At 31.5% G+C, this 26,805-nt stretch overlaps 1 long non-coding RNA gene across 1 annotated transcript in view; it reads right to left on the reverse strand.

The window, feature by feature from the left end:
• Positions 1 to 2,243: 2,243 nt before the first annotated feature.
• LOC127172067 (uncharacterized) overlaps positions 2,244 to 26,805 on the reverse strand; it is a 105,322-nt gene continuing 80,760 nt past the window's right edge. Inside the window, exon 3 of the long non-coding RNA XR_007828583.1 lies at positions 2,244 to 2,597. This is a non-coding gene — a long non-coding RNA (uncharacterized LOC127172067). The remainder of the gene's footprint in view (positions 2,598 to 26,805) is intronic.

The raw sequence follows: 26,805 nt of genomic DNA on the forward strand, positions 1-26,805 counted from the left end.
CAATTTTTATATCAGTAAGTCTCAAGCAATATGTCAGTAATTACGTTAATAGACTTGAACTGTACTTAGTATAAAATAAATGCATTTTATGCATTTTTTTTACTTTTTTTATTACGGTACTAGTGTTGTACTACTGTTGTTTTCCCATCAAATTTGAGTTATTTTTTACTTGAAAAATAGCATACAGTATGCAGTGCTGCTTCTATTTTGTTTGATTTTATTTTTATTTTGTATGTTATTTTTATTTATTTTTTAAACAGTAAAGGCTATGTAAAATCCAGAGGAAAACAAAGTCCAAATACAACTGTGTAAACAAACAAATAAATAATAAGAAAACAGACAGACAGACAGACAGACAGACAGACAGATAGATAGATAGATAGATAGATAGAAAGATATGTTGTCGATGTCATATTTTCTTTGTTTAATATTGTTCATGGTTTTTAAGAATGATGGCATGTCACACAATCTGTCCTCATTAGCATCTGTCTAATCTGATTAGCTTAAACGACAGACAAGATTGGACACCCAGTCTCTGACATCAAATAAGGCTGGTGTTTTCTGTCCGTTAGTGACTCTGATTAGATATGCAGTTCACTTCTGTGTCACGATACACCCAAGATTCTGCTCTCTCATGAAACACGAGTGCATCTCGATGAATTTTGACTTCAATTATAACGTCTTACAGTGAATGAACCGCAGGCTGCTCGTCTAATGGGTGCCGGCGAACTGATTCTTCTCTGAAGCAACATATGCAGGAGAAAGTTTTTACCTTGAACAGCAGGAACAATCGCTGATAATAAGGTCGTTTCCCCCACCTATTTTTAGCACAGCTTCATCCTTCTCATGAGGTTTAAGGAAAGTTTTATCAAGGAGGCACATGTTGACTGGAATAAAAGCAGAGATTGGAGGCTTGTGGCAGGTGTTTGTCGCTGTCTGAGTGCTACACAAGGGAAAAGACAGACTTTCAAAACCTCGTCTGAGACACCTTTGTGCATGTGTGTTGAGGAACAGAGAAAAAACAATGAGAAAACTTACAAATTTGAAGGATTCTTCAGGTATCTGAGGATCTGTATGACTGTGTTTAAAGAGCAAAAACACATATTAAATTAGGTTATTAAAAACAACGCTGAAGGAGGCTCATCCGATCAGATTTTAGGTGTTGAAACCAGATTTTAGGGAATTATTTTCTCTTATTTTAAGAATATGAAAACGTTGCATTTGAATTACTACCATAACTACTATTAACTTTAAAAATAATCAGTGATGGAAATAACAGCGTTACTTTTTTCAGTGACGAGTAATCAAACGAATTACTGTTTTCCCCGTTACAACGCCGTTACCGTTACTGACAAAAAAATGCAGTGTCACTATAATATATCATAATATTAATTTTATTTTCAGTTCATCAGCGTACCTGCAGATGACGAGCCGTAAACTCCGTCGTTTTGTTTCATACACACGACAAGAAAGATACAGAGCGAGAGAGTCTTATACCATGCAGAATTGACGTGCACCATGTAAACGTTATTTGTTCCTCTGGAATTCTTCATCTTTTAAGAACTACCGGTTACTTTCCCTGGTAATTAGTTACTTTTATAATGATGTAACTCAGTTACTATTTGTGAGAAGTAACTAGTAACTATAACTAATTACTTTTTTAAAGCAACATGCCCAACACTGACAATAATGGATATTTAACATATCAAAATTTGAATTTTAATACAGAAAATATTAAGTAAATGAACATAAAAATATAAAAAATAAATAAATATATATAGACATATTTATTATTACAAACTATATATATATATATATATATTTTTTTTTTTTTATTTACCTTTTAGTAACTTTATTTATTAACTTTATTTTTTTATGTATTTTTTTTACCTTTTATTTATTTAGTACATAATATTTATATTTTAATATAGCAAATATTGATGAAATTACAACATATCACAAAAATATGTGTGAATTATAAAATATGGATTTAAATTCTCAAAATATAGATGAAATTGAAACATCAAAAATATAACACAGTAATATCAAACAATTGCATTGACTAATAGATATTAAAATATAATAAACTGTATATATTTATTACATTTGGAACACAGCAGACAACTTGGCCCAATCTGCCATTTATAAAATGATGCATCATTAGGAATACAGATCAATTTTCCAGTTCAAGTCTACTGTCATTATATATGTCATATCTGAATTTCTGCCAGTGTGGGTGAATTACGTTTGCCCAACAGCTACAAGAACCTCATGGCAAACTCACAGATGCATGGACAGTAGTTGTGTCCATCATGATTTTACCGCCGTATCAGAGCTCCCGGCAGAGCGGCAGTATGATGCATCATCTCTCATCACACGCACATGTGAGTCTGTGCACTGAAATTAACTGCTATTGATCGCAGCACTGCAGCTCCAGACAGAAGTGTTCAGAGACACACAGGACATGTGACGGGCCGCTGATCCCACATCAGCACATTGATATATCTGCTGGAACCTCAATCACCTCCTCACTCGACTGCAACAGCCACAACGGGGTATTTGTGTTCAGCGGGAGATGGTGAATCTGCAACATAAAGCTGTTGTAAAGAAACAGGACATTATCATCCTGATCCTGATATGCCGTCATTTACTGTCCTTGCCTGGACAGCAAAAAATAAATAAATAAATAAAAATAAAATGTAATAAATAAATAATTTCCAAACATTCAACACTTCTTTAACATCTCCTGGGATCATTGAAAATGTCAAACACAACTTGAAATCCTATTTGGTTTGTTTAGTAAACATGTTGATTTCAGTTCATCTTTGCAAATTTTGAACTACTATAAGTTTCCAGCACCCAACAGGAAGTAAATGAGACATTTTAAATGTCAAAACGACAAGCTAAAAGAAGCTTCCATCTCCTACTGTAAATTAATTTTGTAATTATTGTGTTCATTCAGTCCTGCGGTGTGACGCCTCCACATAACAGAATGAGATTTTCAGCATTAACGAGCAGAAAATTACTTTTAACAAAGTTAAAACTTTAATTATGCTTAGATTTTATTTTAAAACAGCACGTTTCTAATTGCATTATAATTAGATACATGTAGGTGAATGAGTACATGCATTTATTTCATACTTTTAAAACATTTAGCTGTCACATCACATGCGATTATATAAATTAATTTATAAAATCAATTATTTATTCAAAATTGAAAAACTAATATATGAATACAGTATAAATCTATTTTGCCCTTTAAAAAAGTCTACCAATTACAGTTGCTCAAAACATAATGTGCAATGAAATGTTTAGCATGACTTTTTGTAACATGCCATAATACTAAAAACAAAAGGTAACTGAGTTTATATTTTATAATTTCGACGTTTTTTTGCTCACAATTGTGACTTATTATAGTTATACTTGCAATTGTTTACACCTCACAATTCTGACTTCTTTGTTTCCACCACAGATAAAAAAAGGTTAAAAAAAGACATTTTTATCTCACAATTCTGACTTTTTACTTGTAATTCCAAGCTTACATCTCGCAATTCAGACCTGTTTTTTCTGAGTTTACATCTCGAAATTCTGACTTCTTTTAAATTCAAAATGTACAATTCAGGCTTTTTTTCTCTTAATTCTGAGCTTACATCTTGCAATTCAGACTTTTTCCTTTAATTCTGAGTTTACATTTATTTTAATTCTGCGTTTACATCAAGTAAATCAGACTTTTTACTTGTAATTCTGAGTTTACATTTGCAATTCTGACTTTTTTAATTCTGCGTTTACATCTTGCAATTTAGACTTCTTGTAATTCTGAGTTTATATCTCGCAGTTCAGACTTTTTTTATTTTTAATTTGCATTTCGTAATTCCGACTATTTTTCTTTTAACTCTGAGTTTATATCTTGCAATTCAGTGTTTGTTTAGACAAATTTAGACGTTTTGTAATTCTGAGTTTATAGCTCACAATTTGGACTTTTTTTATGCTGAGTTTACATCTCGCAATTCAGAATTTTTACTTGTAATTCTAAGTTTACATTTGCAATTCAGACCTTTTTTTTTAGTTTTATATCTCACAATTCAGACTTCTTTTAAATTCTAAATTTACAATTCAGGCTTTTTTCTCTTAATTCTGAGTTTACGTCTTGCAATTCTTGTAATTCTGAGTTTATATCTCGCAGTTCAGACTTTTTTAATTTTGAATTTGCATTTCGTAATTCTGACTTTTTTCTTTTAACTCTGAGTTTATATCTTGCAATTCAGTTTTTGTTTATTCTGAGTTTACATCTTGCAACTTAGACATTTTACTTGTAATTCTAAGTTTATAGCTCGCAATCTGGACTTTTTTTATTTGTAATTCTGAGTTTACTTTTGCAATTTAGACCTTTTTTTATTTTGAGTTTTATATCTCGCAATCCGGACTTCTTTTAAATTCTAAATTTACAATTCAGGCTTTTTTCTTTTAATTCTGAGTTCACATCTCGCAATTCAGAATTTTTACTTGTAATTCTGAGTTCACATCTCATAATTCTGACTTTTTCGTTTAATTCTGAGTTTACATCTCACATTTCAGAATTTTGACTTGTAATTCTGAGTTTTCATCTAGCAATTAGATTTTTTTAAAGTTCATATCTAAGTTTGTATCTCGCAATTCATTCATTTTTTGTTTCCATCACAGAATAACAAATCAATCAATCAGTAAAAAATGTAATTGCAACTTTTTAATGTCACAATTCAGGCTTTTCTTCTCAGAATCCCCTCTCAGAGACATCAGAATTGTGAAATAAAAGGTCACACAATTATCTTTTTTTTATATATATATCATTTTATTCCATGACAGAAATTAACTGAAAGTGTTGATTTTAGCATATGTTTGGTGTGTGACAAAGCCTTTTACGTGAGCGAGTTAGTCATGACTTCCTCTCACAGATCTGAATAAATGTTGATATGTAAAAATACCTGAAAATGAAGTTCGGGCTTGTGTAAAAGCGGCGGAAGGACAGCAATAAATAAGAGAGTGAATGGAAATGAACTCCATTTCTCTGTGTCATTTCTCAATGGCTGCTCTTGTCATTTAGCTGCATAATGGGAGACACAGGCGACATTTCTCCCGTTTATGAGATCACATCGAGCTCTACACAACAGTGAGCAGCTTTATGTTTACATAAAACCACATCCTCATCTCACAAATCAGGCAAACAGCCTCACAGCATCCAGCTACAGCCACACATTTCATCACTCCACACGCTTTTAGCACTTTAGTCTTTTTAATGCAAGGAAAGCTTTAACAACTGAATGTGTTGGTTAGAAATCAAATCAATCATTTTTTCTTAAAATGTTTTAAAATATTTGCATTTGCACTGGTAGCAAAAGATAAGAACCTAATGGTGCAAAAAATAAATAAAATGAAAACTATCTACCATATTATCTTATTTACAAAGCCATTTACATTTATCAAGCTTGTATAACCTTCAAGCTTTAAACTATTTATCAGCCAGACCAACAACAAACTTTGTCTTGCAAAACTGTATGTTTATTATTACTGGATTCAAAATGCTTGTCTCACATTTTCTCATGCATTCATAACAAATGCCGCCAATATAATTAATTTCAATGCACCCAGAGGTTTCTTTTAATTAATTCAAATTGTAATTAATTTTAAATGCATTTTTATTTATGCATTTATTTTTACATTTTCATTTTCATTTTAAATTTAAATTTAAATTTTATATTTTCCATCTTGGAAACTGAATTTGATTTTACACTGTAAAAAATTCTGTACAATTTACGGTAAAAAGCGGCAGCTGTGGTTGCCGTAATTTTACCATAAAAATACGGTAGCAACGTTTTACATTTTACAGTTTTCACTTAAATTTACAGGTAAATATCACAATTTCATTAACTGTACAATGTTAATATACCAACCTACTGAAGTACTGAAATCTGTTTTGTGCCTTTGTAATACACAGATAACCACCAAAAGCAGGTGGTGATGAGAAAGTCACATGATGAACCAAAGCTCATCACAAACAGCTTTTAAATTTTAACATACACTGACCAAAATTATTAACGCAACACTTTTGTTTTTGCCCCCATTTTTCATGAGCTGAACTCAAAGATGTAAGAGAAACAGGCCTTTTGTATACATAGAAAAAGTCTTAGATCTTTGAGTTCAGCTCATGAAAAATGGGGGCAAAAACAAAAGTGTTGCGTTTATAATTTTGGTCAGTGTATATAGAAGGTGCATGGTAACATTCACATAAACAATGAACACCATCATGGTAACACACATGAAACAGAAATAATGCATTAAACATTAATTTAACAACATTAGATGTAACATACAACCTAATGTACAAAACCGCTAACAAAAAACTAAGAGAGTTATTTCAACAACAAAATAAAAAAAGATAAAAAAAAAAAAAAAATGTAACACAGGGAATTCTGGAAGTGTCAGTTTTTCGGTTATTCATTTTTACAGTTTTTTACCATTAAATTCACGGCCATTTTGTTACAGTGTAGTTAAGGTTTTAGTAATTTTGTTTTGTGTGTGTATGTGTGTCTGTATGATTGTATTAATTTTTATTTCAGTTTTAGTTTCTGTCATTTTAGTATCAAGTTAAACTAAGTTTGCCTGGGCAAATAACTGAAGTAAAATTGATTTAGAAAGTGTGCTTTTTCGGTATTTTATTGTATTTTATTTTCATTTTATTCAAGATTTATTTATTTATTTGTTTATTTTACGGCCTTAGTTTTAGTTAACTGCAATAACCTCATCCAAAGTCTCTACAAAATACCTTTTGAAGACTTTCCAAAACCCCAAACCCCATCTAGTTTTTCTTTGGGAATGCTCAGACTGGGAGGTTAAAGACACGACCTTGTTCCCCAGCGGACTGATCAAAACGTCTTCATCTAAAAATCGCATGAAGCCAATCAGATAAGCGCTCTGGGTTGTGAGAAATCTCCTGCTATTTTGGTATGGCGTATGCATCAGACGGTCAGCGCGCGGTCTGTGGGTGAGCCGTCTGACGCTGAGACCAGAATAGAGCTCAGTCCAGGTCATTAATGCAAAAACTGTCTGCCTCAACAAATGTTAGAAGCAGCTCGTGCTTTGAGCTGTTATATTACTGTATTCATCTTACTGAGCCTACGGCCTGGATGATTTATGTCTTTCTCTGAGGATCGGGAGGAAGAATTTTAGTGCTCAGCCAGATTTGCATGATCAATGCAGGACCAGTGCTTCAATAAAGCACCATCATATTGATATTATTATTAAAATGACTATGCTTCCTAGGTATAATTGTTATGCTGCAAGAGGTTAAAGGTTAAATCAAAGGTTTTGTTTTCAGATGAATTGAGTTTAGCATAAAGGCATTTTGTTGTTAATTAAAGAGTGTTAAAAATGCTGAGGACTATAAAATCAGCTCATTATAAAACCTGATTTACATGCAAATCAATAAACATGCACCAAAACACCAGAAAATGGTATTACGAAACTTTTCTGCAGAGTTAATGTCAAAATGACAGTCAAACAGATGCACAAAAAATGCCTGAAGGCTAGTGCAGTTAGAAGTGTTTGTGCATGCACTGTGTAGTTTGTTACAGGACTTACACCTCAACAGGTGCCTCAGCAAAATACAACTCGGGAGAAAGCGTTTCTGCTTATTTTAAAATTCACAAAGAGAAATAAAAATAAAGACAAAAAGAAAATTGTTGGCATGCAGTAAGAATATAAAACTACAATGAATATGGATCATTTGATCTTTGGAGGAATTTGATGAGAAATGTGTGAGTTTATATTGATTTCTCTGACTTTATGGAAGCCCATTTCTGCCACAGGATTAAAACAAAAACAAAAAAGAAAAAAAAAAAGAAAAAGTTAAAAAGAAAAGAACAAAAAAGAAAAAAGCAAATGCAACTTTTTATCTCACAATTCAAACTTTAAAATTCTGAGTTTAAATCTTGCAGTCTTCTTAGTTTACATCTCACAATTTTCAATTTATATCTTGTAATTCTGACTTTATATCTCATAATTTTGACTTTATATCTTACAATTTTCATTATATCTTGTAATTTTGACTTTATATCTTGTTATTCTGACTTTATATCTCACAATTTTGACTTCAAATCTTGTAATTCTGAGCTTATATCTTACAATTATGACTTTATATCTCAATTTTGTCTATATATCTCGTAATTCTGACTTAATATTACGTAATTCTGACTTAATATCTTACAATTTTGGCTTTATATTTTACAATTTTGACTTGATATCTCACGATTTTGACTTTATATCTTGTAAACCTGACTTTATATTTCATAATTTTGACTTTATATCTCAAAATTTTGACTATAAATCTTGTAATTCTGACTTAATATTACGTAATTCTGACTTCATGTCTTATAATTCTGACTTTATATTTCACAATTTTGACTTTATATCTCATAAATCTGACTTTATATTTTACAATTTTGGCTCTATATTTTACAATTTTGACTTTATATCTCACAATTTTGACTTTATATCTTGTAATTCTGACTTTATATTTCATAATTTTGACTTTATATCTCAACATTTGGAAAATATCTTGTAATTTGGCCTTTATATCTCACAATTTTGACTTCAAATCTTGTAATTCTGACTTTACATCTTACAATTTTGACTATATATCTTGTAATTCTGACTTAATATTACGTAATTCTGACTTCATATATTATAATTCTGACTTTATATTTCACAATTTTGACTTAATATCTCGTAAATCTGACTTTATATCTTACAATTTTGGCTTTATATTTTACAATTTTGACTTTTTTATCTCACAATTTTGACTTCATATCTTGTAATTCTGACTTTATGTCTCACAGTTTTGACTTTATATCTCTCATTCCTGACATTACATCTTACGATTTTAAATTTCAACGTATATCTAACAATTTTGATTTCGTATTTCATAATTTTGACTTTGTATCACGCAATTCTGATTTATCTTATAACTTTAATTTTATATCTCATAGTTCTGACTTTATATCTTACAATTCTGACTTCAAATCTCAGAGTTTTGACTTTATATTTTGTAATCCTGACTTTATATCTTACAATTTTGACTTTATATCTTGCAATCCTGACTTTTTATCTCGCAGTTATGAATTTAAAGCTCACATTTCGGACTTTTTTTCATACTTTTCCACATGTGGTCAGAAAAATTGAAGTTAACCAGCAGAAATCTCCATTTAAACTAACTGCCATTTCAGAAAAAACAAAAAACAATTAAGTTAATTATTAAAACTATTAAAAGATGTTCATTAAAATGTTTCTTTATAGGAAGTCATGAGGTTGCATGAAACTTTTTCTCTACAAAGTGTTGAAGATTCAGTGAAAACTCTCTACAGGAGAGGTTGAAGTTGTCAATATCTTTTATACAGCAGATAAACATAATATATATCAGGAATAAGATTAGGTCGGCACTCGGAGTCTGTGTTTATTGATTTTTTCTTTTATTAATAACCTCAAGGACTTCAATAATATAAGGGTAAATGCGGGACCATGTTTTATAACCACCTAATCCAAATGAGGACAAACAGAGCTGAAGCAGAACATGAGACGCCGATGCTGCCCAAGACATAATGCACAAGGTCAGAGTTTTAATCTTCTTTGCAGTGTGTTTTAGACATCATAAGTCACAGGCTGTTAATTCTCAGAGGGCCAGTTTGTAAAACAGAAGATGTGCAGCCAACAGACACTTCCAAACAGCATTTCAGAGTCTGATGCACAAGCAAATCATTTTAAAGTTCTGCAGTTTTTCAGTAAACCATCTATACGATGAGCCAAATTACTCAGGAGAGCTTCACGACTGAGAACTAAAGGCCATATACTGATGCAAACAACCTATAGTGTAACGCAAGAACATTCGCAACTCCAATAGGCCATACAGCCATTCAGGTGTTCCCTGGAAATGTATGAAATATTAGAAATGCATATTTTGCATTTGTGCATCATGGTGGAAAACACTTTAGTATAGGGATCAGTTCTCACAATTAACTAGTTGCTTATTAGCATGCATATTACTAGCATTTTGGCTTTTTATTAGTACTTATAAACCAGATTTTCTGCATGATTAATCCTACCCAATATCTAAATTTAACAACTATCTTACTAACTCTTAATAAGCAGAGTTTACTGAGGCAAAGTTGGCGTTAATAGTTAATTAATATAGGGCCCTATGATTTCCTCAATGCAGAAAACGTGGATGGAATCGTGGAATCCAGTCATAAAAACGGAATTTACAGTTTAAAGCGGAATGTCATGGAATTTGTCAAAGTTTGGATTAATTAATTAATCAAAAGAGTCATTACACTTCATTACAAATCGCAACATGGACTATTTGTAAAAATTAAGCCGCAAAACTACTATTTAAAACCTTGTTTTTAAGGAATAATCATATATTTCTTCAATGTTTTAATTGTAATAGTAAATTCCCTTTATTTGCCAAAAAAAAAAAAAAAAAATCATTTTCATTCATTAAAGATAAATGAAATTAATGCTTTAAGCCATTTTATATCCAGAAAAATGCAAATACAAAACACAGAATTTTTGAGAAAATAAATATTTCACGAGACTATTGTAAGAATAAATGAAACATGTTTTTATGCATTCAAATAATTAGACGTGCTAAAACAGAATTTGCATTGATGGGCAATAATAAGAAAATTCATAGGGCCCTAAACATGTAATATTTGTTAAAATAATGTTAAATTGTTTTTGTTTTATGAATTTGATTAACTAAATATGCCATTAAAAAGGAGTCCAGAAAAATTAAAATGTACACAGATTTAAATAAAACATGATTGCATTATGTGCTTGTTTTTGCTAATAAAATATTAAATAAAGCAATGCCAATTAAATGAGAATCACTACATACTGTATAAAATATAATTTAACTTAAGTATTAATAATATTAAAGACATGAAAATTTCGAAAAAGGTAAATAAATAAATATCTCAAAAAGGTCAAAAAATCATTAATTTTAGGATTTAAAACACGTTTTACAAATTACAAATTAAAATAAATATAACAACAACAACATGTAATTTGTAAAACTGATAATTTATCAATCATTCAAGTCTTCATAATAATGATACATATCAATATCATTTCTGCTGAAGCTGTTAAATATGATATACATTTGCCAAAAATTATATCAGCAGTAATGATATATAATAACCATTTAAGAAGCAAAGGGCTGAAAACTGAAAATAACAAAAGACATAAGAAAAAATAGAAAATGGTAACATAAATACAAAAAAAGTCAGAATAGTGAGATATAAACTTCATCAATCATTATCAAACAATCAATCAATCAATAAATTGTTCAACAATGAAACACTGCTGTGTATTGCTTGGAGATGCGAGATGTACTAAACTGTTGTATAAAATCAACATCTCATTGACAATCAAGCTGATATTTGTGAAATATTGTTTAATATTTTATGTTAAAAATATAAAGAATTCATACTAGGATTCTTTTGCCACCATATTTTGACATTTGATTAATTCTGATGGCATTTTTGTCCCAAGCCGCTGATCATTTCTGACCCTGATTCAAGAAAAAAAGTGACTAATTGATAAAATACAGCATTATCATTAACAGTTCTGAAGGCTATATTGTTTTCCATTATTACAAAGAAGGACATATTTAACATTAAAGCAAAGAATAAGAGGCAAATGTCAGTGAATTTAGAGTTCGATCCTACAACTACAAAATGCAAGATTAATTGTTAATATTCATTTTAATTTACAGACAGCCTTAAGCTATTTACAAATAAGTATAAACATGCATACTGTTTTGCACATCATTCTCCCATATCATATTAGCCAAATTAACTATAATTGCTTCTTTCTGAAGTGGCGAATGGATTTCAAGGTTGTGGTGATGGTGTCATATCCTGCCTTTGCAAATTGTGCATGCAGCAAATCTCCTTTTATAAATATAGATGCTTTATGAACAATTCTCCTCTTTTTTCTATGCTTGTAGGTTGTCAGGCAACTGCACAGACTTAGTTAAAGTTGTTATAAAGTCATTGTGGAGTCATGCGGTTCAAGTCAAAGTTTAGCTAAGCACAAGTCCTTAAATTTGCGACTCGAGTCAAGTCATGTAACGCCAGTCCATATGTGAAGCAAACGACTTTCAGAGCAGAGATGTTTGAGACGACCGGCTTTTCTTCTTTGCAAGAATTTCCTTGCAGAAGAAGCTGGTGTGTCTCCAGAGTCCTCCGAACACTCCCTCTTCAATTAATTTCCAGCAGCATCTTTGAAAGGGATCATAAAACTCGCAGAGGAGAGCGAGCCACTGCTTATCTGGAGTGACACAGGCTTTTAGAGCTTCACACACAGCGACGTATGCATTATATGCTTTATTTATGACAGGGCAGCTACACGAGCTAGTTTTTCTTGTTTTAGGCCTAATCTGAAGCAGATTCAGCAAGGTGCATGCTTAAAACAACAACAAAAACAAACTACTGTGAACTTATCTAATGCAAGCTTAAAGGTCAAAACTGATGCAACGTTTTACTCAAGTAAATGAGCAAAACAAACATTTCTGCAATACATTCACTGTCATCTTGTGAGGCCGTTGCATGCCACATTTCGAGCGCATCTCTTAATTAAAGAGCTCAGTTAATTTTCACTTAAAGCGATAAGAGCTCTGGCCGTACGGCCCGCAACCTAATTATAGTTACGGCATCGTCGCAATTACTCTTCAAAGTCCTCCCACAACTTTAAACAAACTTCAGGCATCTGTAATGCCAGCGCAGTGATTCCACACTCCCACAGCCACAGCATCCATCTCATCTCCCCTGACCACAAAGAGCTGCGGATCAATGCCAGCCAATTAAAGGCATCTTCTTTATTTAAAAGCCCGGCGCAGATCCTTCGTTCGGCAGCGTGTGGGCCGTTAGATTGAGCTCATCTCTTCTTCGGTCCCACACCGTATATTCCACTGAAACTAAATGAACGCTTGTGCTGCGTTACGTGTGCGAGAGACACTACATCTGAAAACTGGGACCTGCAAATTAGTGCATACACGAACTGAGTCACTTTAATACTGTCTGCTTCTGAAGTCACCAAAAATGGATTATTAGACACGGTAACAAACCGCAGGGCTCTGCTGATAATGCATGCAATTCACCAATTACTACAGGCGGTCCAATTTATTTACAACACACTCCGTGTGCATGCTCATTCAAAGTCAACATGCAATCAAAGCTCACCCTACTAAAAAAGAAAAGAGAGACACTTCACCCAAAAATGAAGTCCAATGCCATATAGTCTTATAATAAAATTGAAAATGTTGCTCTAAGACATTTTTTTAACACGGTAAATATTAATATTATTAAAAAGACGTCTCTTCTGCTCACCAAAGCTGGATTTATTTCATCAAAAATATAGGGCCCTGTGATTTCCGCAATGTGGAAAACGCGGACGGAATCGCGGAATCCAGTCATAAAAGCGGAATTTACTGAATAACGTGGAATGTCATGGAATTTGTCAAAGTTTGAATGAATTAATCAAAAGTAGGTCATTACACTTAAATCACACCGCAATATGGACTAGTATCTGTAAATATTGCGCCGCAAAAATACCATTTAAATGTGAATCCTGCATGTCTCTGTTTTAATGAATGGAGCAGACGAGTGGTTTTGTTTCCTACACACATACTGAAGCGCGCGTGACGCTCGTGGTGATTTTAGCATCTGTCGTCTCACTAAATGAGGAAATAAATACATGACCAATATCTGCTAAGAGTCACTTCATGAGCATTTGACCATTCCACTTTAGGAAAACTACCGTTATATCGTATACACACAGAAATGTAAAGGTAGACACGGCAACCCGCCAAAATAAAAGTCCGGTTTAACTTGAAGACATTGTGCCAGAAATATATTAAATAAATTCCGATTTGTCTGCCAAAAAAAGTTTGCTTAATTTTCAATAATTAAAAGATAAATTAAATTAATGTTTTATGCCTTCAATCGATAACCAGAAAATTTTAAATACACGACACAGAATTTCTGAGGGTAAAAAAACATGCTAAACACAGAATTTGATAACAACAAAATGTATGGTGAGAAAAAATAAAACATTTCATAGGCCCCTAATCATGTCATTTTTGTTAAACCTTTATTAAACTGATGTGAAATTGTATAAGTTTCATGATTTTAATTAGACATGCTCTTTGATTAATAACATTTAATTTAACCATTAAAACGGGAAAAAATGTGAAATATTATTACAATTTAAAAAAGTTTTCTATGTGAATATCTGTATAAATGTAATTTATTCTTATGATCAAATCTGAATTTTCACCATCATTACTCAAGTCTTCAGTGCATGATTCTTCAGAATTATTATTTGAAAAGAAATTTCAAAAGAACAGCCTTTATATGAAATAGCAATTTTTACTGTCACTTTTGACCAATTTAATGCATAACAATGTTAACATAAACACAAAAAAGTAAAAAAAATAGTGAGATATAAACTTCAATCAATATCACTTAATCAGTCAACGAAACACTGCTTGTGTATTGCTTGGCGGTGTGAGATGTACTAAGCTGTTGTATAAAATCAACATCTCATTGACAATCAAGCTGATATTTGTAAAATATCGTTTGATATTTTGTTAAAAATATAAAGAATTCATACTAGGATTTTTTTTGCCACCATGTCTTGAAGTTTGGTGGCATTTGATTAATTCTGATGGCTTTTTTGTCTCAAATCCCTGATCATTTCTGACCCTGATTTAAGAAAAAAAGCCAAATTAACTATACCAACAACTATAATTGCTTCTTTGTGAAGTGGCGAATGGTTTTCAAGGTTGTGGTGATCATGTCATATCCTCGCTTTGCAAATCTCCGTTTATAAATATGGACGGTTTATGAACAATTCTCATCTTTTTTTCTATGCTTGTATTATTTAATGAACATAAATTTAAAAAGAACAGCATTTATATGAAATAGAAATCTTTACTGTCACTTTTGACCAATTTAACGCATAAAAATGTTAATTTCTTAAAAAAAAAAAAAAAAAAAACTTTTGAACAGAAGTGTAGGTTCAAAATGTATAATTATTAATTATTGTCTTCATTATCTTTCAACAAAATGTACTAATTTCCGCCTCTCAAATGGACTTTTCTTTTCTGTCACCTACGCCATGTATCCGATAGCCAAACCAGCATCTATTTGAGATTGTTTTGGCAAACTTGCATAAGCTTTGGCTCAGTGAAAGCACTTTTTTCAATCCAAACCAGTAGAGATATTATATCACACTAAATATCATTCTGAACTTGGAAACATGTCATATCACAAAAGGAAGAGTTGCAAATTTTGCCTGACATTGCATTTTTTTTTCTTCTTTCTTCAAAATATATCGGATTATCCATGCTCCACGGTCGTTTGTCTTATCTTGAGACATATCAAAACAAATATGACTCTAAGTATATTATTTGCCAGAAAGGGGGAAAAAATACTACAATACATGCAATGATATCAAAAAGACAGAGAAAGTACACTGCATACCCAAGTGAACACCTCGTCCTTCCAGTGTTTATCTGACAGATGCATCGGTCCTCATCTGTGCCTCAAAAAAGCTAAAGATGAGTTCATCCAAAATCTCAACGCAGGGGCACTGAAATACATTATGAGCCTATATAAAACCATACATACATGTGAGACAGTGAAGGCCTTGAACAGAGCATGACCCTTCAGTCCCTTCAGATTCACGGCTCCCTGAGGAGAGACTCAGCCTACTTCAGCACAGCCCTGATTGATTCGAGACTGATCCAGAGTCATACGAGGAGACATACATTATACCAAGGATAGGCAACGTCGGTCCTAGATTGCCGATATCCTGCAGAGTTTAGCTCCAACCCTGAAAAAAAACATCACATGCCTGTAGCCCTAGTCACTGAGACCAGCTTCTATATTTGTAATAGTGAGATTGTTACCTCAAACAAGGTAAAAAAGAGAGGTAGTTACCTCAACATCACACAGTTACTCAAAACTACAGCACAAACTAAAAATAATGCTAACTAAAAATGTAATAAAAAAAAAAACTGAAATTGTATATATGTATATATATATTACACAAATTGCTAAAACTTTACTGATAATAAAATAATACTGTTTCATAATATTGTTTGTTATTATTCTGTGTGAATGTATTTATATTTAGATGAATTTACATGCATTTCCATTTGCAATATTTACATGCAGTTAAATTAAATTGAAAATGTTGCCTTTTTGTAAATAACATTTTTGTTTTTGTTTTTTAACTTTAACTTTTTTAAATTTTGTTGTAATTTTTGTTTAAATTTTCATTTTAAATTGACTAAGATGAACAAAATGTTTATACTGTATCTCAAATGGACACTTGCATTAAAAAAACAAACAAAAACAACAACAACAACAACAACAGTGATCTCTCATGTCGCAAACTGTGCTTAAATTTGCCAAGATGCCAAAGTCTGCTATCAAAAATCAAAGATCTCAATATGAACTCATAAAGACTACATGAGGAGACATAAACTACATTACACCATGTCACTGACTCTGATTACTATATTTTTAATTGAGATGTTGTTACCTCAAAATGCTAAAAGCTCCAAAATGACCTCAGAATGTTCAACATCACACAGTCAACCAAAATTACAACTGAAACTAAAACTAAATGTTAACCATAAAATTGTATGTATGTATATATATATTTTTTTTTTTTTTTTTTTTTTAATTACTAAAACTTTAACTCTGATAGTAAAATCACTGATAGTAAAATAATACTGTTTCATAATATTATTTAGTATGACCATATTTTGTTATTTTTCTGTATGAATGCATTAATATTTAGATGAATTTACATGCATTTGAATTAAATTGAAAATTTTGTAAAAAACTTGATCTCGCATGTCACAAACTTTGCTTAAATTTGCCAAGATACCAAAGTCTGCCATCAAAAGTTGTAGATCTCAATATGAACTCATATTATTCTGTGTGAATGCATTTATATTTAGATGAATTTACATGCATTTCAATTTGCAATATTTGCATGCAACTGAATTAATTTGAAAATTTTGCCTTTTTGTAAATGAAACTTTCATTTGTTTTAAAAAAATATTTTATGATGCATGCCAAGGGTAAATCCAGCATAAATTATACTGAATGTCAAGGAAGACTGACAATAAAATTGCATACAATTTTCATATTATTCTGACATATTAAAGTGTGCAAGTATTGAAAATGTCAAATGTACTGTAATTTGTTTTCTGTTATTCACACTTTCATCCAAAAACCCTCAGATTTGGGCCCATTCATCTGTGCTGTCAGACTAATATTAACATAATATTTATACTGCATCTCAAATACAGACTTTTTTTTTTAAGTGATCTCGCATGTCAAACTGTGCTTAAACTTACCAAGATGCCAAAGTCTGCTATCAAAAGCCAGAGATCTCAATATAAACTCATCAAAATTAAATCAAGATCTCCCAAGACTAAATCTAAGGCCTTTAAAAACATCTAAGATTAGAAAAAGCAAAAATATCCTAGTAGTGACACATTCTGTCAGGATTCTACAAAAACACGTCTCAGATTAAAATGAACACATTTTATTTTTCATGCAAGCGCATTTAATATTAGTCAAGGAAATAAGGCTCATGACTCTGTACTTAAATACATATATCACTGTATTTACTTTATAATTTTCATAAGCAAAAACAGACGCTGATTATTGCCGCGGTATAATAATTTCCGCTGAAGCGCTCCATCTGTGATTCTGCTGATGTGTGGTGCTCAAGCGAATACTAACAGGATCACAGACTGACTTCACTCTTTAACTTTTAATGCAGCAGGAATTTATAACCCCCTGCACCGTGTTTGGCTGTAAACTCTGAGAAATCAATAGAATTCAATAGCGAAATCCCAAATAAGCAGACATGAAAGTAAAACAAACAAGAGTGCTTAAGGTGTAAAACCTGGAGTGATGCAAACTCAGACGGGCCGCTCAACTCAAGCCGCTTTGTGCTCAGTAATGTTTTAGCTATGTTGACATGAGTCTGTAAGCAGATACAGAAGACTGGTTAATTAGTCACACACTAACCAATGAGTTGAATGAATGAATGAATGAATTAATTAATTAATTAATGAATGAATGCCCATATAGTGTGAGACTTAATCTTAGAGTAAAAAGTTGTGGCTAAAAATAATTAATAATAATTAATAATAATAACAACAACAACAACAACAACAATAAAATATTATATTAAAATATTCTTGCAAAAAAAGAATTGAACACTGCATTTTTTAAAACTAACATTTTCTACAAACAAACAAATAAATACATAAAACAAGAACACATATTTAAGGCATTTCAAAGCACATATGTAAATACTGAAATATCAATAAGCCCTTATAGTGTGAGACTAAGCTATCTTAGAATAAAAATTGTGGCTAAAAATTAATAAAAAGAAAAATAATTTTAAAAAATAATAAATTGTTATATTAAAATATTATTGCAAAAAAAAGTTTTAAAATAATTTAGATAAATTTAAATACTTAAAATAATGAGCTAAAGAAGTTAATTCTTACCTTTAATATTTTTAGTGTTGGTGATTAAGAGATGCTTTTTCAGTGTTTTTCACCGTGAACATTGCATTTTTTGAGACTAACATTTTCTGCAAACGGGCACATACACATATTTAAGGCATTTCAAAGTACATATGTCAATATTGAAATATCAATAAGCCCTTACAATGGGAGAGTAATCTTAGAGTAAAAATTGTGGCTAAAAATAATTATTATATATATATATATATATATATATACTAGATACTCAAGTAGTGAGATACTCTATATATATATATATACTAGATACTCTAGTATATATATATATATATATACTAGATACTCAAGTAGTGAGCTAAAAATTTTGGCTAAAAATGAATAATAATAATAATAAACAATAAAATATTATATTAAAATATTATTGCAAAATTTAAATACTTAAATAGTGAGCGAAAGAAGTTCATTTTTACCTTTAATATTTTTAGTGTTGATGATTAAGAGATGCTTTTTCAGTGTTTTTCGGCATGAACATTAAGTTTTTTTGAGACTAACATTTTCTACAAACAAACAAATAAATGCAATTTTCTTAAATACTTAAATAGTTAGCTAAGGAAGTTAATTTTTACCTTTAATATTTTTAGTGTTGGTGATTAGGATATGCGTTTTCAGTGTTTTTCATCATGAACATGGCATTTTTTGAAACTAACAATTTTTACAAACAAACAAGTAAATACATATTTAAAGTGTTTCAAAGCACATATGTAAATATTGAAATATCAATAACCATGTAAATGAAAATAATCAGGATTATTCCTTGAACATGCATCAAGCTTATTTATATTATGTGCATGTGCATGCTCTGATTGTGGAAGAAAGAAAAAAAAAACTCAAATGTGTTCACTGTGTTTTTTAAATATCTTTCTGATGTATTTCTGCTGTAACCACACACACACACAAACATCTCAGTTTTCTTAGCTGACATGTAGTATCCTTCACGTCTGTTTTAATCATCATAATTTTTCATGCCACAACAAATCATAATAATGACCGTCTGGGTGCAGCTCTTGAGACGACGATAAACACCAGTTATAAAACTCAACAAATCACCAAAAGCACCAGGTAAGATGTAAGTGCTCTCTCCATGCAAAACCAACTTAATCTTCACCAAACAAAATAAAATACAAATCTAATCACTGATCAGAGACCCAAATGGTTTCAGTCCTTTTCATGCTTCATTACCAAAACCATCTACATCACAGTGACCAAATCTGTAGAAGGATCCTGCATTTGAACATGCAGACCAAGATTTTTTTCATGCTGCATTAAAGTCACAGGTTTGGATGTCATAACTGCAATTTGATGCATCTTCCGGTGACAAAAACAGGAAGCTTTTTAGTACTAATGCAACAAAATGAAGACAAAATAAGTGATTCAGCTCCAGTCCTTGTGCAGCATTTGCATGTAAACAATTCCCTGGAGAGTTACCATCAACCCTGGAAACTCTGAGGGGAAGTCAATCTTCTTTTGTCTTAGACCTGCAATTCTGCCTCGTCATCTCGCCGTACCCTCTCGTTAGATGATTTACTGAGGCGGGAACATCTTAAATACGGACCATTACTATTCTCCTGAAGAGACAACAGGACGATTTCTGGGAAGCTCTAAAGCACTGGAGCATTACTTAAACAAGCCCTCCATCCCGAATATCCGCCGCGATTACAAGGCCGAATGGGATTTGTAATAGCGACGGTTTTTAAAATCAGTGTTGGATCATCGGACGCTTTGGTCGACAGCAAGCGAACGACCTCCACAGATGTTTATATGCTTTCCGTAAAGTCTTGTTTCATTATTTCCTCATTTCATCCTAATGGAAATGTTTGCACTCTTTTCGTACTCTTGATGATCTCTAGTCCCTGAAGGTCTAGTTGTTATTACAAGATCCGTAATAGTACTTGAGATTTTTAGCTGTTGTTTGAGAGATCACCTTCAGACTTTATTACGTTAGAAGACTGGGAGGAGGACGCTGTGTAATTACCTCTAGAGACAGGCTGTTAATTAATAAAGCACCTCTCCTTGACGTCTTTGTATCGAGTTACTAACTGGGAAGCGACAGCAAGGTGTAATACTGGAGCTGAAAAATTAAATATGAACAGTCTGACCGTTCTGGACAAATAGATAATTTCACCACCTGATTGAGCCACAGGTTGTTTTGGAAGAGCCAAAAGTGTTAAACTCATTAGGAGTTGTTTTGTTTTTAAAAGAAATTGCTACTTTTATTCACCAATGATGCATTAAATTGAATTAAACAAATGCTGTTCTTTGTACTTTCCGTTCATTAAAAAACTCTGGGGGAAAATGATGTATTGCTGTTTCTACACTTCATTAAGGAGAACCACCATTTTCAACTCTGATAATAAGAGAAAAGGTTTTTGAGTGCCAGTTCAGCACATTAGAGTGTTTTGAGTGATGTTTTCTGAAAACCGAGCTCTGCTATCACAGGTAAACATGCAGTCCTAAATACAGTATAACAGAAAACAGTTCACTTAAATGGCAGTAATATAATATTAGTGGTATTATAGTTAATATATATATATATATATATATATATAGTTACAAAGTTAAACAAAATTTTGAACTAAAATAAACATTACATTTCATAACAAATTTCATTTAGTTCAACTTAAATACTAAAATAGTTTAGTAAAACTTATTAATAAAATGCATAAAAACTATGTGACCCTGGACCACAAAACCAGTCTTAAGTAGCACAGGTATATTTGTAGCAATAGCCAATGATACATTGGGTCAGAATTATCGATTTTTCTTTTATGCCAAAAAAATCATTAGGATGTTAAGTAAAGATCATTTTCCTTGAAGATATTTTGTAAATTTCCTACCGGTAAAAATATTAAAACTTAATTATTGATTAGTAATATGCATTGCTGAGAACTTCATTTTGGACAACTTTAAAGGTGATTTTCTCAATATTTGGATTTTTTTGCACCCTCAGATTCCAGATTTTCAAATAGTCGTATTTCGGCAAAATATTGTGCTATCATAACAATGCACCTTGACCGCACACTGTAAAAAACAAACAAACAAACAAAAAAAACCAATTTGTTAAGTCATCTTAAAATAATTTGTTACCCTGCTGCCTTACAATTTAAAGTTCAGTCAACTCAAATAGGTTTAGTCAACTTGAAATGTTAATATGTACTAAGTGACAAATTAGATATTTGTGTTTGTTAAAGTAACCCAGCTGCCTTAAAATTAAGTTGAATCAACTCAAATATCTAAGTTGTCACTTAACATTTCAAGTTGAATAATTTTTTTTTAGTTGACTGAACTTTAAGTTCAGTCAACTCAAATAAGTTTAGTCAACTTGAAATGTTAATTTGTACTAAGTGACCACTTAGATAATTGAGTTGATTCAACTTAAAATTTTAAGGCAGTTGGGTAACAAGCCCGGCTTTTAAGTTTAACAAACCAAATTTTTTGTCTAGCTTAACATTTCAAGTTGACTAAACTTATTTGAGTTGACTGAACTTAAAATTTTAAGGCAGGTAACAAATTATTTTAAGTTCACTCAACAAATTGTGTTTTTTTGTTTGTTTGTTTTTTTACAGTGCAGAGCACATCTCCTTTCATTTCATTTCATTTCCGTGTCTATTGACAGACATCAACAGCACAACTGGGTTGCTGGTTTGAGCTCACAAATGGGTTGAAATTTGAATAATGTGTCAATTGTGTAAGTAAGATGCGTTTTATACAAGATCTGGCAACTGGACAGCCTTAGAATAATATACTGATGTGATTATTCATGTAACGAGGTTTGGGTCATACAAATTATGAGAGTTTCTAGGATAAATAACAAAATGTGTGTTTTTTTTCCCACAATTTCTCTCTGTAAATCATGTGAGCACTTTCTAAAAATGTAGCTTGATGACTCAAGCTAGTTATGTGACATGATGACTCAAGCAAATACCATTAATAATAAATACTCATACTTTACTCATCCTGTTTACAGAATAAAGCCTAGTGAAGTCTAGCATCACTATTACTATTGGTTCTAGTCAAGATTAGCTTACACAGTTCAAGGACTACATCAGGCAACATTTAGACATTTTATATTAGCTTGACAATGACAAACTGACCAGTGCATAAGAAAACAACGTTTTTGCATGTAGAATCTTGCCTTAAAAGAACATATAACAACAGAACAATTTTCAGTTTCTATCTGCAAATGTGTCTGGAACGAATCCTTCTTAAACTTTCCTATACAGTTTGCATGATTTGATTTGGCCGTACTTTTGCTAACAAGAAGTTCCTCCACAATTCCAGCATTTATCGATTTTCCCATGAGTGTGAACATGGCAAAGTGGTTTTATTCTCAGAGTTCATAAAGTGGCCGGTTTCCAATGGCAACAGTGCGATTGTTCGGCTTCACGGCTGCTAATTTGCTCTTTGTACAGAGAGAGCTGCTGTCTCCATTCACATCACACGCAACAAAACACTCATATATTCTTCCTTTACGGTCAAACGGTGAGGGGGGAAATGATAACAAGATCATTACTGTTTATGTTTCTCTTGAGGGCGTCTACAGTATCTAGAAACAGAGTAAGTGAAATCCACCTCATACTGTAAGAGAACCGAAGGTTGCATGCTTGATTTAACATCCATTATTTAAAGAAAAACTCTCAAACTCAACAGAGAAACGGCCGGAGGAAATGAACCTAATTATCCAGGGAAAAATCTATGTCATCGTCTTATTCTTTTTCTTGTGATCACTATAATTATTTAAGTGTGTAGGGCACAGTACAAGGACAATGTCTACAATTAAAGGCAACAAGCTGAGCTGTTTTAATGAGGCCTGCAGCAAGACATTGTTCGTCCACAATCTGCCTTCACAGAAACGGAAAATGAGTCACAAAAATGAATCCCACTCTGTGGCACTGTGAAAACAGCTGGAGATTTTAACTAAAAAAAAAAAAAAAAAAAAAAAAAAAAAGATGCCAAAAATTAAATTTTTTTTTATAATTTACTCAAACCTGCATGCTGTCATTTCTAGTCATAATTTACTCAAACTTGCATGTGCTTTTTTACAAAATGCACCTTAAAACTTTCATTTTTGACTCTTAAGACTTTCATTTTTGGGGCTTGACAGTCATGATCACTGATTTTCTTATGGAAAAAGATGCATGTAGATTCTGGTTTTCCTGGATTCTGGTTATTTTGTCAAAACTGAGTTATTCTCATATTCTTATTTTGTGACAATTTATTTACATTATGTGATTTTTTTTTTTTTTTGTGCAAAGTTGTGCATATTTTAGGACTTTTTATTTAGAAAACAAAAAGGTTCTATCTACAAAGTCGAACTCTAACTTTGTTCTATAAGGTTCTATCTGCGAGCCAATCAGCACTTTGAATGCACACAACAGGACCAATCAGGATCAACATTTGTAAAATAATTTTAATATATATAGTCAGTGAAACATTTTTGGTTTTTGCATGGAATGCAAAAACTTTGAAGCTCAGTTTCTCAAAGCTGCTCAGTATGCAGTATGATAGAACCTTACTATTCCAAGGTGGTGAATTGATAAATTAAATCATTTCCAATTTTCGATGAACTATTCTTTTAAAAGTGATTCCTACATCTATTTTAAAGGAATAGATCACCCCAAAATTAAAAAATTCCTTAAAATGTATACTCATCCTCAGGCCATCCAAGATGTAGATGAGTTTGTTTTTTCATCAGATTTGGAGAAATGTAGCATTCCATCACTTGCTCACCAATGGATCCTCTGCAGTACATGGGTGCCGTCAGAATGAAAGTCTGGAATGCATGGAATGCAAAACTTTGAAGCTCAATTTCTCAAAGCTGCTCAGAATGCAGACAGAACCTTACAATTCAAAGGTGGCGAACTGATAAATGAAATTGCTCACCAGTGGATCCTCTGCAGTGAATGGGTGCCGTCAGAATGAGAGTCCAAACAGCTGATAAAAACAAAACAATAATCCACAAGCAATCCACACAACTCCTGTCCATCAATAAACATCTAAAGAAACCAAAAGCTGCATGTTTGGAATCCATCAAGACATTTTTAACACCAAAGTCCATAATGCATAATAACACTTCCTCCTGTGAAGAAGATCAAACTTAGTTTAAAAGCCATATTAATGATGGATTTGTTTCTTACAAACTCACAGCTTTTGACTTGGAGTGGTGTGAATACTTGTGGACTATTGTGATGTTTTCATCAGCTGTTTGGACTCTCATTCTGGCGGCACCCATTCACCTCAGAGCATCCATTGGTGAGCAAGCGATGCAATTCTACATTTCTCCAAATCTGATGAAGAAACAAACTCATCTACATCTTGACGGCCTGAGGGTGAGAACATTTTGTATTCCTTTAAGTCATTACCCTCAGGAAAGACAATTATCTGTATGAAATTGCTTCACAAACCAATAGAGGGAAAATGCCCATTTGTGCTTCAGCAAGGGTGAGCATGCAAATCTGCACGTTGTCAAACTTTACGGTGTTTAAGCAGAACTTTTTATGTTTAGAAACCGTGACTAATTGTATAAGTTTCCTCTAGAACATCTCAAGGCCACGTCAGTTTAGACAGAATAAACAGCAGCTGAGAATATACAATGTGTGCATGGCAATTCAACCATAGTAAAATACAGAAATTTTGTTAGCAAGAGGAAAACGAGTTTTCTCATGTACCTCAAGGACTTACATCTGTTGCTTTAAAGGAATAATCCACAAAAGGAGAAGCATGAAAGCATGTTCACGCTGGCTTTCAAGCTACAAAGAAGCACCATAATATGACTTGTGAATTATATATATATATATATATATATATATATATATATATAGTAGGCCTACCTTTCGAAAGTTTGAGGTCAGTATGGTTCATTTTTTAAAGAATATTCATCAAAGATGAATTCAATTGATCATAAGTGACAGTAAAGGCACCTATAATGTTATAAAGGTTTATATTTCAATTAGATAGTGTTTTTTAAACTTTTATATTTATATTTATCAAAGAATTTTTTTTAATAAAATGCATTATAGCTTTCACAATAATTTTCAGCAGCAGAACTGTTTTTAACATTGATAATAATCAGAAATGTTTCTTAAGCAGCAAATCAGCATATTAGAATGACTTCCGAAGAATCGTGTGGCACTAAAGACTGGAGTAATGATGCTGAAAATTCAGATTTGATCACAGGAATAAATAACATTTTGCAATGTATTCACATAGAAGACAGCTATTTTGAATTTTAATAATATTTCAGAATTTTTACTGTATTTTTGATCAAATAAATACAGCCTTGCTAAGCAGAAGAGACTTGTTTTAAGTTGTATAATTTAGTATTTTTGTAAGGAACAGACTGAAATTACACTGTTTAAAAAATTAAACTGAAATTAAACTGTTATTCACTTAAATGCTCCCAAGCCAACTAAAAAACAGACTTAAAATAAAATAAAATAAAAAAAAATTAAAATTAAATATTATTAATTAATTAATTAATTAATTAAAATTGTAATTTTTTTGAAAATAACATTTCAAATTCACGGAAAAGAAAATGCATATGTAATTTTTTTATAAATTTTAAAATACTAATGAAAAATACAAAATAAATAATAAATAATAAATACCAAAATAAAAGAGGGAAAATGAAAATTATGAAATTAAAGTTTACAAAATATTCACACAGATTTTTTTTTTTTTTTAATATTTCACAATTTTGATTTAATTTTTGATCAAATAAATGCAGCCTTGCTAAGAAGAAGAGACTTTTTTTTAAGTTGTATAATGCATTTTTGTGAGGAACAGACTATTATTCACTTAAAAGCTAAAAGACAGATTTAAATAAATAAAATAAAATAAAATAAAATAAATACTAAAATAAAAGAGGGAAAATGAAAATTATGAAATTAAATTTTACAAAATTTTCACACAGATAACCTTGTTTTTTTAATATTTCACAAATTTGATTCAATTTTTGATTGAGTAAATGCAGCCTTGCTAAACAGAAGAGACTTTTTTGAAGCTGTATAATGCATTTTTGTGAAGAACAGACTGAAATGAAACAGTTATTTCAGTTATTTACTGAAAAGCTCTCAAGTCTTATTTATGCATACACATTTTTACACTTCAAACATCTCAAAAGGTTTGACGTCAAC

The sequence above is a fragment of the Labeo rohita genome, chromosome 1, assembly GCF_022985175.1.
Source record: "Labeo rohita strain BAU-BD-2019 chromosome 1, IGBB_LRoh.1.0, whole genome shotgun sequence".
Classification (NCBI taxonomy): Eukaryota; Metazoa; Chordata; class Actinopteri; order Cypriniformes; family Cyprinidae; genus Labeo; species Labeo rohita.